Source organism: Meles meles, chromosome 2 (assembly GCF_922984935.1).
Source record: "Meles meles chromosome 2, mMelMel3.1 paternal haplotype, whole genome shotgun sequence".
Taxonomy (NCBI): domain Eukaryota; kingdom Metazoa; phylum Chordata; class Mammalia; order Carnivora; family Mustelidae; genus Meles; species Meles meles.
The window spans coordinates 18,881,066-18,897,902 of NC_060067.1; the positions used below are offsets into that span (position 1 = coordinate 18,881,066).

Genomic DNA, 16,837 nt, shown 5'->3' on the forward strand with positions numbered 1-16,837 from the left:
ACAAATAAATACAATACTGAATAAAACAAGCAAACTGTTCTCCAAGATATTATAATTTACGTTGAGGAATGTTGCTCAAACGTTTAAAATATATATATAAGACATTTAAAAATTTAGCCTTAAGAAACTTTCTTTCCTGAACCTAGATGTCCAGCAACAGATAAACGGATAAAGAGGAGGTGGTGTATACACACACACACACACACAAACACACACACACACACACACACACACACACACACCCCACAATGGAATATTATACAGCCATCAAAAGAAATGAAATTTCGCCATTTGCAACAAAGTGGATGGAACTAGAGGGTATTATGCTGAGCAAAATAAGTCCATCAGAGAAAGACAAATATCATATGATCTCCCTGATATGAGGAACTTGAGAGGCAGAGTGGAGGGTTTGTGGGGTAGGGAAGGAAAAAATGAAACAAGATGGGATCAGGAGAGAGATAAACCATAAGAGACTCTTAATCTCAGAAAACAAACTGAGGGTTGCTGGGGGGAGGGAAGTAGGGGGCACAACGGGCAAAAGGGAGTGGGAGATACAGGCCTCCAGGGATGCAATGAGTAAGTCACAGGGATAAAAGGTACAGTACAGGGAATATAGTCAAGTGTACTGTAATAGTGTTGTATGGTGACGAATGGTGGCTGCACCAATGGTCAGCATAGCCTAACATAGAGACATTCAAGTCCAGGTCTAGGTATGCACACTGTCCTTGAGAATTCTACAGCTGAACAATGCACACTAAAATAATGTGAGGTTTCATAAAGAAGAATTTTCAGTGTTTCTCATGTTTCAAATATATTACTCATGACACTAATTTCCAATAATAAATCAACATACTAATGCTTTAAAAATTATTCTTCAAAGAGGGCATTTCTAATTTTTATCAAAGATTCCCACAATATGGCAAACGTTTTGCCAGTTACCCTGTTAAACTTGGAAGGAATATATTCTAGTGTAGTCCTTGATTGGGTACACGGGTTTATATGTCCTCAAACAAAACTACCAAACTTCGTTGCTCTTCAAATATTCAAATTTAAAAAGTGAAGTTGATTAAAGTATCCTAATTTACATTATTAATATTTAAGACTAATTATGAAAGTGTGTGATTTGACTGAAGATTCACTAGAAGTTAAAAAAAAATCACAACATGGAAAGATATTCTACAAGTATTTTACGTAACTAAAGCCTTTTCTCATAAACTACACAGAAAATCCCTTATTTGTTAGATTTAGACTAACCTGCACTCACATCTAATACATTATACTGTGAAAATATTTGAACTTTTTTTATTGCTGAAACAAAAGTTCTATTAAATTTAGGGGTACCTGGGTGGTTGTAGTTGGTTAAGCAACTGCCTTTGGCTCAGTCAATGATCCCAGGGTCCTGTGATCAAGCCCCACATCAAGCTCCATATGGAGCCCCATATGGGGCTCTAGGCTCAGCGGAGAGCCTGCTTCTCCCTCTCCCTCTACCTGCTGCTCGCCTTGTTTGTGCTCCCTCTCTCTTTCTCTATCTCTCAAAAAATAAATAAAATCTTAAAAAAAAATAAACTTAAAACACTGATTTTATTTTGGGGAAACTCTCACCTTAAATTTTAGTGTCATAATTTGTATTTCCAGTTTAAGTTTCTGATATACCCATTTTAAATCATATTTGAAAGATTTCACTTTTATTGTATATTTGCTTCCTTTCTACACTCCACATAGATATTAGTATTACAATCTGAATCCTATTCATCTTGAAATTATTACTTTCATTTGAGCTATTAATCACATTTCTGTAAAATAATTTACTCTCAATCTATTTCCAAGGAAAATGGCATTGTATCATTATACCTTTCCCCTCATAATAATCTAGACAAGATACTAAATCCTTTTTGTAATATTTGTACATTTCCCCAAGTAATATATGGTCACTTATTGCAAATTTTGTTAACTACAAACTTTACTCCATATGAACTTTATAAATTTCAATTAATCTATGTTTTCTTTTGCCTATTCACTTCTTTCTGTCATATAGGACTCTCTGAGAGGTTAATTTTTGTATGTGTTTGGCACATACCAGATGTATAAAATGCCATGTGACTATTAATGATTAATTGGTTTATGCTCCTACAACCCCATTGCTAAATATAATACAGGAGTTTCCTATTTAACATAATTTACTCCTTTCATTCCATGTAGGGAAATCATAGCTATTAAAACAAGGGGAAAAAATAAAAAAAGAAAAACGACCTTATATTAAAATGTTTATAAATATCACTGGAGTGTTATCTGTATTCTTCCACAGTTGGTACATGGATTTGGACATTTGAATTATTTGAAGTTATATTCATTAACAAATCAAATATTTATCACAATCATTCTTCAGAAATTATCTTTTTATTGATATAAAATTACATATGGAAACTTACAAAAAGTAATATAAATATAAAGAAGATTAATCTAGCTATTTTATCATCTGTCACTACCTCAACAAGTAACGATCTGTCACAGAGCATCTGGGTAATCTGATTTACATGCACATAGCTCACTATGTTTATAAATAAGAGCTATCCACTGTTGCGGAGAACGGGGGATCCTCCTACACTGCTGGTGGGAATACAAGCTGATGAAGCCACTCTGGAAATTAGTGTGGATGTTCCTCAACAAGTTGAAAACAGAGCTACCTATGACCCAGCAATTGCACTACTAGGTATTTACCCTAAAGATACAAATGCAGTGATCAGAAGGGGCACATGCACCCCCAATGTTTATAGCAGCAATGTCCACAATAGCCAAACTATGAAAAGAGCCTAGATGTCCATCGACAGATGAATGGATAAAGAAGGTTTATAAATACACAATGGAATATTATGCAGCCATCAAAAATTGCAATCTTGGGGCATTTGGGTGGCTCAGTCATTAAGTGTCTGCCTTTGGCTTGGGTCATGATCCCAGGATCCTGGGATCCAACCCTGCACTGGGCTCCCTGTTCAGAGGGAAGCCTGCTTCTCCCTCTCCCACTCCCACTGCTTGTGTTCCCTCTCTGCTATGTCTCTCTCTGTCAAATAAATAAATAAAATCTTTTAAAAAAATGAAATCTTGCCATTTAAAATGACATGGTTGGAACTAGAGGGTATTATGCTAAGTGAAATAAGTCAATCAGAGAAAGACAATTATCATATGATCTCTCTGATAGGTGGAATTTAAGAAATAAGGCAGAGGATCATAGAGGAAGAGAGGAATAAATGAAACAAGATGAAACCATCTGAGAGGGAGATAAACCATAAGAGACTCTAAATCTCAGGAAACAAACTGAGGGTTGCTGGAATGGAGCAGTGTGGGAGGAAGGGGTGGCTGAGTTACAGACACTGGGGAGGGTATGTGCTATGGTGAGTGCTGTGAATTGTGTGAGACTGATGAATGGCAGACCTGTACCCCTGAAACTAATAATACATTATATGTTAATAAAAAAAAAGAGCCATCCATTGTAACCAAAAAGAGCCAAGTGTTTTGGATAAATATTAATTTAATAAGACTGGAAATTATATTTCACCTAAAGTATTTAGTCATGCATAGATGCTTAGATGAGAGGCTTTAACACCCCTTATTCAAATTTGAAATCCCAAGATTTCAATGATTTACTAGTATTGCATAATCATAAGCAGATATACAGCAATGCTTCATAGTCTATGTCCTATGAAATGACAGATGACCTTTTCTCTCAAAAGTGCCTTTCCAAAAGCAGTTCTACATGGAAGACTTTCTGATATGGATGGAAACTCCATGAAACTGTTAACTCTTAAGGAAAAGAAGCAGGGTAGCAAGATGAGACGGCAGACTATGACACAGCTCCCCCCATCACAATCCTACAACATATTGAAATATTTGGTGTGATCATCACTGGATAGATGCAAAAAGAATTTTATAGGAGTTTAGACTGAGTATAATACATAATTTTAAAAAAAGTCAGGTGTAATTGACAGTTTCTGAAACCTCTATGCATTGTGTTTCTTTTAAAGTTTTCTTGGTGTTTGCTGAAAGGATTATCTATTATCTTTTAACGAAGAGGGTACATATGAGTATACTATTAGCTTTGGTCCTATTGATCATATTGTTATTTATTTATTTATTTATTTACTTATTTTTAAAGATTTTATTTATTTGGCAGATAGAGATCACAAGAGGCAGAGAGGCAGGCAGAGAGAGAGGACGGGAAGCAGGCCCCTGCTGAGCCACGCAGGAACCCCCATATTAGTTTTTTAAAAATTAAACACTTTGTCTTAACATTTTGACTCAGAAAACAAAAGCACTGCTATAAAGTTAAGGATTTTCTGTCTTTATTTATGAACTCAAAAGCCATTATACTACTACATTACTAATAAAAAAGTACTTAACCAGGAAGTGGGTCAGGTGGTTGGGTTAAATAGGATATGGGATTAAGGAACACACTGGTTGTGATGAGCACTGGGTGACATAGAGAAGTGTTACCTTAACTACACTGTACACTGAAACTAATGTAACACTGTAAACTAACTGGAATTTAAATACAAACTTAAAAAAACCTGAGGCACTTTGGTGGCTCAGTCAGTTAAGCGTCTTACTTTTAATTTAGGCTCGGGTCATGAACTCAGGGTCCTAGGATCCAACCCTGAGTTGGGCTTTCCACTCTGACCCTCCTCCTGCTCTTTCTCTCTCTCCTCCACTCAAACAAATTTCAAAAAAACTTTAAAAAAAAATTTAAAGGGGCGCCTGGGTGGCTCAGTCGTTAAGTGTCTGCCTTTAGCTCAGGTTGTGATCACAGGGTCCTGGGATCGAGTCCTACATCGGGTTCCCTGCTCAGTGGAGACTCTGCTTCTCCCTCTCCCACTCCCCCTGCTTGTTTTCCCTCTCTTGCTATCTTTCTTTCTGTGTCAAATAAATAAACAAAATCATTTTTTTTAATTTAAAAAGAAAAACAAAATTAAAAGTTTACATAGATTAAAACCAAAACAGAACAAAAGAAAAGACTCGGAAATACTCAAAACAAACAAACGAACAAACAAACAAACAATGATAGCTATGCAGGTGAATCACATACCCTACTGGTATTTGACTGGTCCTACTATGTTTCATAGAGGGCCCTGTGTTCTTAGCCACCCTACAGCACTTGCAGAATCTTGAATACGCTGTCTTTTCTCATCTTTGAGCCTCCTTTCTCTTTCATATAACTTTACTCATTCTTCAAACTGCAATTAAACATCTTTTCCTGGAAAACTTCCCTTTCTTCTTCCTTTATACTCTGACTGCCTAACACTGGGCCAAGCACTAGGTATCCAATAAATTTTAAAACAATCAATAAATGATATAGGGATCAATACTAGTGTTGACAAAATTCTCTTCCTTTCTGTTGGAGAAAGGCACTGGGAAGAGACATAGTTTCACAGACAAGGAACAAAGGGAAGACATGAGGAATTTTAAATTCTTATACATGAATTCACTTTTAGAATCACATAAAAAATGAGTTTCTAATAAAAAAAAACTGGAACAAGGTGAATATTCAACTACATATCTACAATTGTGTGTGAGGGACTAAATTAAGTATTTAGAGTAGCAATAAGGAGCAGAATAATTTAGTAATAATACTTTCTTAAATAGTGCTAGATCCCTTTGGAGACTCAGGAGACAGAATCATAATCATCTTATGCAATTTATTTTTTTTAAATATTGAATTCAATCTACTTACACATGTATTTCTTTGGCAATGTGTACCAAGAGATCTTCAGTGACTGCAAACAAGGTAAACTATTTTTGATCGTAGAAGATACGCCATATATATAACATACATATGTATATGTGTATGTTATACATATGGCATATTTTTGCATTGTAGAAAGGAGAAGAAGAAAAGAACAGGAAGAGAACAATGCAGAGGAAGGACAGAGAAGGAGAAGAGATAAAATGAGAAATACAAATAATAAAATATAAATCCAAATGTCATAAAGAAGAGAGTTTAAAAAAATAGAGGAAATAATCAAGCTTGGAAGATCTGGAAGACCTGCAAGAAGAGTATGGTCATTGTGCTAGAATGTGAAGAAATGAGAAAAATGAGTAAGATTTCACTAGTAGGGACTGAAGGATGAATGTTCTGGGTTAAGAGCTGATATGAAAAAAGTTAAATATGATTTTGTAATACTTAAAGGCAAAAATCCCGTAAATACATAAAATTCACTGCATGCACTGTCTTTTAAGAATGAGTAAATATTTGGGGGAGCCCGGGTGGTTCAGTTGGTTAATTATGGGGTCTTGCGATCAAGCCCCACATCAGGCTTCCTGCTCAGAAGTGAGTTTGTTTCTTCCTCTCCCTCTGCTTGTTTATGCTTCTCTCTCAAATAAATACAATCTTTAAAAAAAAGACAGAATCATATTTATAGTGAATATGTTCCAAAATTTTTTATAATCCTCTATATTGCTCCTAAACACTCGAACATTTTGTTCTGAATTTAATTTTTGTAAATGATCTCTGGTTTGAAATAAAGAGCCTGAGTTAATAGAGGTATTAACCGAAATAGATATTACATGAATCATTAAATTAATGAACTACTATTTAGAGAGTACCTATGATGATACCACACAAAGATAATGCAGTCTCCATTTTCAAACTTGCCTAGGACTGCTTAGTGGCTAACATGCTATTTGAGATCAAACGCTGATTCCAGAGGATCACAATGCTTTTAGATACAATGGTACTCTCATATATTTGGCGATGCATTACTACCAAATAACAAACTATAACTGTATTATTTATCTTTATAGATGTATATTTTATACCATTGAAGTCAAATACAACCTGGAAGAAAGTTCATGCACACTCTGTATGTATATGGCTTGACTTAGAACTGGATGTGGCCATATTTTTTAATCCTTTACGACTGCATTAAAAAAAAAAAAATCTAAGCTCCTGTCTTCAAATATTAAATACTACATAAGTCAGAGCCATAAGATGCAAAAAGAATAGAAGGTACAACTTCAACTTTGGAGTGAGAAAAAGTGCTAAGTCTTCCCTCTTCAAACTATGAGCTGTATGGCCACAGGCAGATTACTTCAATCTTCTATACCCTAATGTTCACATCTGAAATTAATCCATATTCCGCCAGGTGGTTACAAGGCTTAAATAAAGGAAATTTTATTTTATACACACACACATACACACACACACACACATATATAATCTATAAAGATTCTTGGCAAGAGTCAACATTCAACAAGGGGGAAACAATCTTTCTTTTCATTTAATAAAAGGTTTTAAATGCAAAAGCAGGGTTATAAATGGTAAATGAGATTACATTTGGAGGTGAATAGTACAGAACCTTTGATACAAGTTTGTGAGTGCTTAAGCAGGAAAGCGGATAGGATGAGAAAGTATACTAGAAACACTGCTTTTACATTAAATGGATAGGGTTATATAGAAGAAAATGGAGGGGACAGAAAAAATACCTTAGGCTAATGGTGTCAATGACAATATTTGCCAGAGTTAGTATGGTGGGAGTCTGCAGTGACCGACAAGTGAAGAATTGTGATTTAAAATATAGATTATTTGAAGAAAGTTAAGACAATGATTTTTCAAATTGTAGAAATACCACAGGTACGTGTTTTTCGAGGCAGGGAGGAAAACTAAATCAGGATGGGAAATAGAAGGAAAAAACAGAGAAGGGGCAGAGAAGATACAGGAAAAAAATTAATACAACTGGAAGTAGGAATTGCAGTTTAGAAATAAAACTTCATTTTCCTACTACTTTTAGTCAAGCCATTCCTCCCTCATTTCTTCCCCATCTCTTCCACAAGTTTCAAAGAGGTCAGAGCACAGAAAGACTTGCTTGTATTCAATTTTTTGTTTTAAATGTTACTTGCTATTACTACACTTTCCAAGCAAGGAAATGCTAAATCTCAAAACTCAAAAACGAGAAAATGACTTTTCTCACTGCTTAAGTAAAACACCTATCTCCTTATAATTATATTTCAAACATAGTTTGATGCTATGTTAGAAAACAAGTAATCTAGGAAGGTAATTTTAATAAGAAAGTTCTCCAGAGTAAAAGTCCCATGTAATTGTCTTTCAGATAATGTTATAATCTAGTAAGTGTCTATTAATGTTTAGGAACAAATTTGGATTTAATGAACATGGCTATTTTTGGCTTTAGGGCAGCATATCATTTAACCATGAAACAGATTGATGTTTTACACAGAATCATTTTCTTGAGAAGTGTCCTTGAGTTAACCTCTTCCATGAGATCCTACAAAGAATTTGACTGAAGTCTGTTACCAACAGGCTCCAAATAAGAGAATATTTGTTTCCACTGATGTGTGCAATTGGAAATAAAATAAGTTTGAAAATAAGGTAAGTTAAAATAAGACATTAAAGCAACTAGTTTGGAAAACAACTGCTTTAAGTGAGATCAAATCCAAAAGTAGATCTTATACTCTTTCCGTGTATCCGATTTGTAAAATAGATCCTTTACTTCACTTTTCAAGAATAAAATCACGGTTGACCCTTGCACAAAGCAGGGGTTGGGGGCAATGATTCTGTGCAAACAGAAATTCAGATATAACTTTGGATCCCTCAAAACTTCACTACTAGTAGCCTTACCAATAACATAGTTAACACATATTTTTGTATGCTGTATGTACCATACACTGTATTCTTACAAAAAAACTAGAAAAAAAGAAAATATTAAGAAAATCATAAGGAAGAGAAAATATATTTACAATATTACACCGTATTTATTGGAGAAAAAAATTCACACTTAAGTGGACCCAGGGTAGTTCAAGCTTATATTGTTAAAAAGTCATCTATACTCATACAAATCTCAACTTTTTATATTCAATATTAACTGTTAAAACATGTCTGAATGAAAAAAAGTATGAATGAACATGGCTATTATTTAAAAGAATATTCAAAAAATCAACAACCTTTACAATATGTCATTTATGATTAGAATCAAGAATTGATTTTTATGTTTCCAAGAGAAGCTGAAACCAGGAAGGGCAAACAAACTATACTTAAAATATTCAGAATATAAAAAGCACCTACTTCAAAGTAGATAATTCTATTTCTAATAGGAGCATGAGAATCTTTTCCAAAACCTACAGTGCAGCAGGCAAAACAGTCCTGCTCATAACAATAAACACATACTGAGCCCTTATGTATTAGGCACTGTCCTAAGAGCTCTCCACATATTAACTCATTTCACTGATTTTAAATATAAACACTATTGTTTTCCTATAGAAACTCTAAAGAAAGGGCCTATTATCATACCTACTTAACCAATGAGGAAACTCAGGGACCAAGAAGTTAAAGAGCTGGCTGAGGTCATATAGCTGAAAATGAACAAGCCCAGATTTACATCTGAACAGTCTAGAACTATGGCTTGGGCTTCATTCATGTGATCCTGCCATGTCTTATCATGTCTACTGATCACGGATTCTACAGTAGACCTACTATAAGCCCCGTGTTGGTGTCCTCTCAGACTCCACACGTTGAATCCTAATGCCCAAAGTGATAGTATTTGTAGGGGGAGACTCTGGTAAATAATTATGTCACAAAATGGAACCCTTAGGAATGGGATTAGTACCTTTATAAAAGAAACCCCAGAGAGGTTTCCAGCCCCCTCCATGATGTAAGGTTACGGAGAGGACCCAGATGTCAATAACCCAGAAGGTGAGCTATCACCATGCCGGCACCCTGATCTCGGGCTTCCACTCTCCAGAACTGTGAGAAATAAACTTCTGTCCTTTGTTAGACTATGGTATTTTTGCTATAGATTCCTGTGCTAACACAACCCTGTATGTAAATGTAAGGCGCTTTTAGTTATGCAAGATTAGTGTTTAATTTCATTCACCTCATTCATTTTATTCATCTCATTCATGAGATGGAGACCTAGGATACATTCAAACTTCAGATGGAGAGAATCATGCAAGCAACAGAAACTCTTCATTATCTTCACTGTTAAATAATTCCTACCTAGCACCACGTATGTCTTTGGTACATTTGAATAGATACCAATGACCATTTCATTCATGCCTTTGTGGATGAGTAAGGGGTTGAGACCACAGACTATATTAGGTGACTAACCCAGAAATGATGATCTGGGAGGTTCTTAGGTGCCAAGCAAGTGCTTCTTAAATTATATAAAAAGCTGAAAATAATCAGGGAAAAATAAATAAATATCTCCCAAATAAAATGTTGAAGATTTCAAAAACTGTCAATCTCATTCCAGTCAGCATGACTATTAAATTCATTTAATTATATTTTTCCCAAAAGGGAAACTGAGTGTTACTGGGGGGGAGGGTGGGAAACACCACCACCAACAAAACACCAGATGTATCTTCAAATCGTTTGTGACTTTGTTAGAATTATTTGTGACTATGTCATACTTACTTTAATGTCCAGAATCAAATCAACAGGGGCACCTGGGCTGTTGGTTAAGCTTCTGACTCTTGATTTTTGGCTCAGGTCATGATCTCAGTGTCCTGGGATCTAGCCCCATGTTGGGCTTCATGCTCAGTGGGGATTCAGCTTGGGATTCCCTTTCTATCTCACTTTGACCCACCCCCTCCTCAAATAAATAATAAATCGTAAAAATAAAGAATCAAATCAACAAGTGAACAATCAAGTTAATCTTAAATGTTTCTAATATTTGTTGGATTTTTATTATCTACAGAGGTTTTATGATTGAGCTAGATAAGTACTGTCTTACGTAGTTTTCTTTTTGGCAATTTTATAACTGAAATCACCTGAGTACTTAAAGATTGAAAACCATGATAATATACTCTATCTAGTGTAAATCTGTGTTATAATTAAAGTTCCAGGGTTTTTGTTTTTTTTTTAAGATTTTATTTATTTATTTGACAGAGAGAGATCACAAGTAGGCAGAGAGGCAGCCAGAGAGAGAGGAAGGGAAGCAAAGCAGGCTCCCGGCTGAGCAGAGAGCCAGATGTGGGGCTCGATCCCAGGACCCTGGGATCATGACCTGAGCTGAAAGCAGAGGCTTTAACCCACTGAGCCACCCAGGTGCCCCAAGTTCCAGGGTTTGATTTAAACCAACAAAATCACATTTTTTCCTGTAACAATCTAAAACATATCATCAGTGCAAATAGCACTAAAGTTGAGATTGGTTAAGAAGTTCTATCCATAGCTGAGAATAGTGAACTTTATTATTTATTATTTTATTATTTTTTATTTTTTTATTCATTTGACAGAAAGAAACAAAGCAAAAGAGGGAACACAAGCATTGGAGTGGTAGAGAGAGAAGCAGGCTTCCAGCCAAGCAGGGAGCCCGATGTGGGGTTCAATCCTAGGACCCTGGGATCATGACCTGAGCCGAAGGCAGATGCTTAACGACTGAGCCATCCAGGTGCCCAGAACAAAGAACTTTAAACATCATATTTGATGACCAGAATCATATCAAGCCACATCAAACAATTCAGGAGCCTGAACTAGAAAACATCTCATTTCTTAACACCATCTCTCTAAAAATAATGCCCTTTACAAAGAAACTGACTTTAAAAATAAAGCGAGGGGCGCCTGGGTGGCTCAGTGGGTTAAAGCCTCTGTCTTCAGCTCAGGTCATGATCCCAGGTCCTGGGATCGAGCCCCGCATCGGGCTCTCTGCTTGGAAGTGAGCCTGCTTCCTCCTCACTCTTTGCCTGCTTCTCTGTCTACTTGTGATCTCTGTCTGTCAAATAAAAAAATGAAAAAATAAAAAAATAAAGTCTAGAATAGAGAAGCTATAAGAAATGAGGTAGTAATGTCAAATTCATTCTGTTCCAATTCATTCAGACACATAAGGAAAAATACACATCTACTTACACTTTCTTTGAAGATTTTCCAAAACCAACAGGAATGTAGGGGGAGTTAAATCTCATTATGAGCTAAATGAATGTATCAGAGTCTCACCATGGCTTAGTTATCACAACTGGTCATTTCCATTCATCTCTTTCATATAAACATTTTGACTGTGAACCCGATATTCACACTGCTAAAAATTTCTGTATGTCTCAGGGTGCCTGGGTGGCTCAGTGAGTTAAACCTCAGCCTTCTGCTCGGGTCATTATCTCAGGGGCCTAAGATCCAGCCGCACATCCGGCTCTCTGCTCAGCAGGGAACCTGCTTCCCCCTCTCTGACGCCTCTCTACCTACTTGTGATCTCTCTCTCTCTGTCAAATAAATAAAATCTTTAAAACAAAGTTTTTTTTTTTGTTTTGTTTTTTTATTTATTTTTTCAGCGTAACAGTATTCATTCTTTTTGCACAACACCCAGTGCTCCATGCAAAACGTGCCCTCCCCATTACCCACCACCTGTTCCCCCAACCTCCCACCCCTGATCCTTCAAAACCCTCAGGTTGTTTTTCAGAGTCCATAGTCTCTTATGGTTCGCCTCCCCTCCCCAATGTCCATAGCCCGCTCCCCCTCTCCCAATCCCACCTCCCCCCAGCAACCCCCAGTTTGTTTTGTGAGATTAAGAGTCATTTATGGTTTGTCTCCCTCCCAATCCCATCTTGTTTCATTTATTCTTCTCCTATCCCCCTACCCCCCCCATGTTGCTTCTCCACGTCCTCATATCAGGGAGATCATATGATAGTTGTCTTTCTCCGATTGACTTATTTCACTAAGCATGATACGCTCTAGTTCCATCCACGTCGTCGCAAATGGCAAGATTTCATTTCTTTTGATGGCTGCATAGTATTCCATTGTGTATATATACCACATCTTCTGTATCCATTCATCTGTTGATGGACATCTAGGTTCTTTCCATAGTCTGGCTATTGTAGACATTGCTGCTATGAACATTCGGGTACACGTGCCCCTTCGGATCACTATGTTTGTATCTTTAGGGTAAATACCCAGTAGTGCAATTGCTGGGTCATAGGGTAGTTCTATTTTCAACATTTTGAGGAACCTCCATGCTGTTTTCCAGAGTGGTTGGACCAGCTTGCATTCCCACCAACAGTGGAGGAGGGTTCCCCTTTCTCCACATCCTCTCCAGCATCTGTCCAAAACTGCTAGAACTTGTACAGGAAATCAGTAAATTGTCAGGATATAAAATCAATGCACAGAAATCAGTTGCATTTCTGTACACCAACAACAAGACTGAAGAAAGAGAAATTAAGGAGTCAATCCCATTCACAATTGTACCCAAAACTATAAGATACCTAGGAATAAACCTAACCAAAGAGACTAAGAATCTATACACAGAAAATTATAAAGTACTCATGAAAGAAATTGAGGAAGACACAAAAAAAGGAAAAATGTTCCATGCTCCTGGATTGGAAGAATAAATATTGTGAAAATGTCTATGCTACCTAAAGCAATCTACACATTTAATGCAATCCCTATCAAAATACCATCCATTTTTTTCAAAGAAATGGAACAAATAATCCTAAAATTTATATGGAACCAGAAAAGACCTCGAATAGCCAAAGGAATATTGAAGAACAAAGCCAAAGTTGGTGGCATCACAATTCCGGACTTCAAGCTCTATTACAAAGCTGTCATCATCAAGACAGCATGGTACTGGCACAAAAACAGACACATAGATCAGTGGAACAGAATAGAGAGCCCAGAAATCGACCCTCAACTCTATGGCCAACTCATCTTCGACAAAGCAGGAAAGAATGTCCAATGGAAAAAAGACAGCCTCTTCAATAAATGGTGCTGGGAAAATTGGACAGCCACATGCAGAAAAATGAAATTGGACCACTTCCTTACACCACACACGAAAATAGACTCCAAATGGATGAAGGACCTCAATGTGAGAAAGGAATCCATCAAAATCCTTGAGGAGAATGCAGGCAGCAACCTCTTCGACCTCAGCCGCAGCAACATCTTCCTAGGAACAACGGCAAAGGCAAGGGAAGCAAGGGCAAAAATGAACTATTGGGATTTCATCAAGATCAAAAGCTTTTGCACAGCAAAGGAAACAGTTAACAAAACCAAAAGACAGCTGACAGAATGGGAGAAGATATTTGCAAACGACATATCAGATAAAGGGCTAGTATCCAAAATCTATAAGGAACTTAGCAAACTCAACACCCAAAGAACAAACAATCCAATCAAGAAATGGGCAGAGGACATGAACAGACATTTCTGCAAAGAAGACATCCAGATGGCCAACAGACACATGAAAAAGTGCTCCACGTCACTCGGCATCAGGGAAATACAAATCAAAACCACAATGAGATATCACCTCACACCAGTCAGAATGGCTAAAATTAACAAGTCAGGAAATAAAACAAAGTTTTTTAAAAATTTCCATAAGCCTCCTTTTCAAAAGCAATTTAAACAATATTAAAGGAAAAAATACAATACTGGAAAATTCTAAAAAATTGTTATCAGGGCACTTGGGTGGCTCAATTGGTTAAAGCCTCTGCCCTCAGCTCAGGTCATGATCTCAGGGTTCTGGGATTGAGCCCCAAATCGGGCTCTCTGCTTAGCGGTAAGCCTGCTTCCTTCTCTCTCCCTCTCTGCCAGCCTCCCTGCCTACTTGTGATCTCTGTCAGGTAAATAAATAAAATCTTTAAAAAAATAATGTGTATCTGATAAGGTCTAAAAAGAATTCTTTTAGAACCTTCTTAAATAAAAAAGATATATATGTTTTAAATAATTTTCTTGAGATTATGAAAGAATCTCCTTTGTGATCCATAAAGTATTCCAAAAAGCTTTTCCATATTTCATTCCTTGTAGTTACTATATCAGTAGCAACCAAGCAGGAGAAAAAATACAGATGTTTTGAAATTATCTCATCTCAGTAGGGTATACCTGGATAGGTCTCAAATTAAACATTTTCCATAATGACCCATTATGGAGTATCAGTGCCTAAAATACTCAAAAGGAGTCAGGGACCATTATTATCAAGGGAGAGCTTCTAAGGTTGTAGCATATGATGCAATATTTCTGCTGTAACTTTAGCCTGACTGGAAGTTTATTTAAACATGTATTTATTGTTTTAAAATCAGTAGATACCACAGTAAGATTCAGCACGACCCCAAGACACAGATTAAAAATATGACTGCATCAAATAGACTCTAAATGGATGAAGGACCTCAATGTGAGAAAGGAATCCATCAAAATCCTGGAGGAGAACGCAGGCAGCAACCTCTTCGACCTCAGCCGCAGCAACATCTTCCTAAGAACATCGCCAAAGGCAAGGGAAGCAAGGGCAAAAATGAACTATTGGGATTTCAGCAAGATCAAAAGCTTTTGCACAGCAAAGGAAACAGTTAACAAAAACAAAAGACAACTGACAGAATGGGAGAAGATATTTGCAAACGACATTTCAGATAATGGGCTAGTATCCAAAATCTATAAGGAACTTAGCAAACTCAACACCCAAAGAACAAACAATCCAATCAAGAAATGGGCAGAGGACATGAACAGACATTTCTGCAAAGAAGACATCCAGATGGCCAACAGACACATAAAAAAGTGCTCCACATCACTCGGCATAAGGGAAATACAAATCAAAACCACAATGAGATATCACCTCACACCAGTCAGAATGGCTAAAATTAACAAGTCAGGAAATGACAGATGCTGGCGAGGATGCGGAGAAAGGGGAACCCTCCTACACTGTTGGTGGGAATGCAAGCTGGTGCAACCACTCTGGAAAACAGCATGGACTTTCCTCAAAATGTTGAAAATAGAACTACCCTATGACCCAGCAATTGCACTACTGGGTATTTAAAGATACAAACGTAGTTATCCAAAGGGGCACGTGCACCCGAATGTTTATAGCAGCAATGTCTACAATAGCCAAACTATGGAAAGAATCTAGATGTCCATCAACAGATGAATGGATACAGAAGATGTGGTATAAATACACAATGGAATACTATGCAGCCATCAAAAGAAATGAAATCTTGCCATTTGCAATGACATGGATGGAACTAGAGGGTATCATGCTTAGTGAAATACGTCAATCGGAGAAAGACAACTATCATATGATCTCCCTGATATGAGGACGTGGAGATGCAACATGGGGGGTTAGGAGGATAGGAGAAGAATAAATGAAACAAGATGGGATTGGGAGGGAGACAAACCATAAGTGACTCTTAATCTCACAAAACAAACTGAGGGTTCCTGGGGGGAGGGGGGTGGTGAGAGGGGGATGGGGGTTATGGACATTGGGGAGGGTATGTGCTATGGTGAGTGCTGTGAAGTGTGTAAACCTGGCGATTCACAGACCTGTACCCCTGGGGATAAAAATACATTATATGTTTATAAAAAAATAAGAAATAAAAAATTAAAAAATAAATAAATAAAATAAAAAATTAAAAAATGACTGCATCAGTTCATTTTTATAGTAATGCTTTGATAATTAGCATTTATAGGTAGCTACCAGCTTGTGAAATAGGCCCTTTTACAAAAGTTAACATTAAGATTGCTACTTAAATCCCAAAATGTATTCTTTGTGGTAAAGAAAAAAAAAATACTAAAGTAAATATAATATTTAAAGTATAATGCATATAATTTAGTAGAAATAATCATAACAGCTGTTCTTTAGGGGTTCTTAGTAGTGTTAATCCACTTACATCATTTTACATGTATTATTTCATTCTAAGTATTTTATCCTAATTATGAGATGGAGATACTGGCAATCTAGCTTTCAGGAAAAAAAAAAAAAGCATATTTTCAAAAACAACAACAAAAAAGTCTATTTTCCCATTAAGAATACCCCTCCTCAACTTCCAGAGCTTTAATTGGCTGGCAAAATAGCAAACAGGGTGTAAAGAAATCAGAATGAAACTATCCTTTTTTCCATTCATCTTCTGTTTGTTCTATCACTGTAGAATTTGACATGGA

At 36.6% G+C, this 16,837-nt stretch overlaps 1 protein-coding gene across 17 annotated transcripts in view; it reads right to left on the reverse strand.

Annotated features, from left to right (window-relative positions):
• Positions 1-16,837, reverse strand: part of ADGRL3 (adhesion G protein-coupled receptor L3) — an 811,968-nt gene that overhangs the window by 512,252 nt on the left and 282,879 nt on the right. The gene's annotated exons all lie outside the window — the stretch shown is intronic.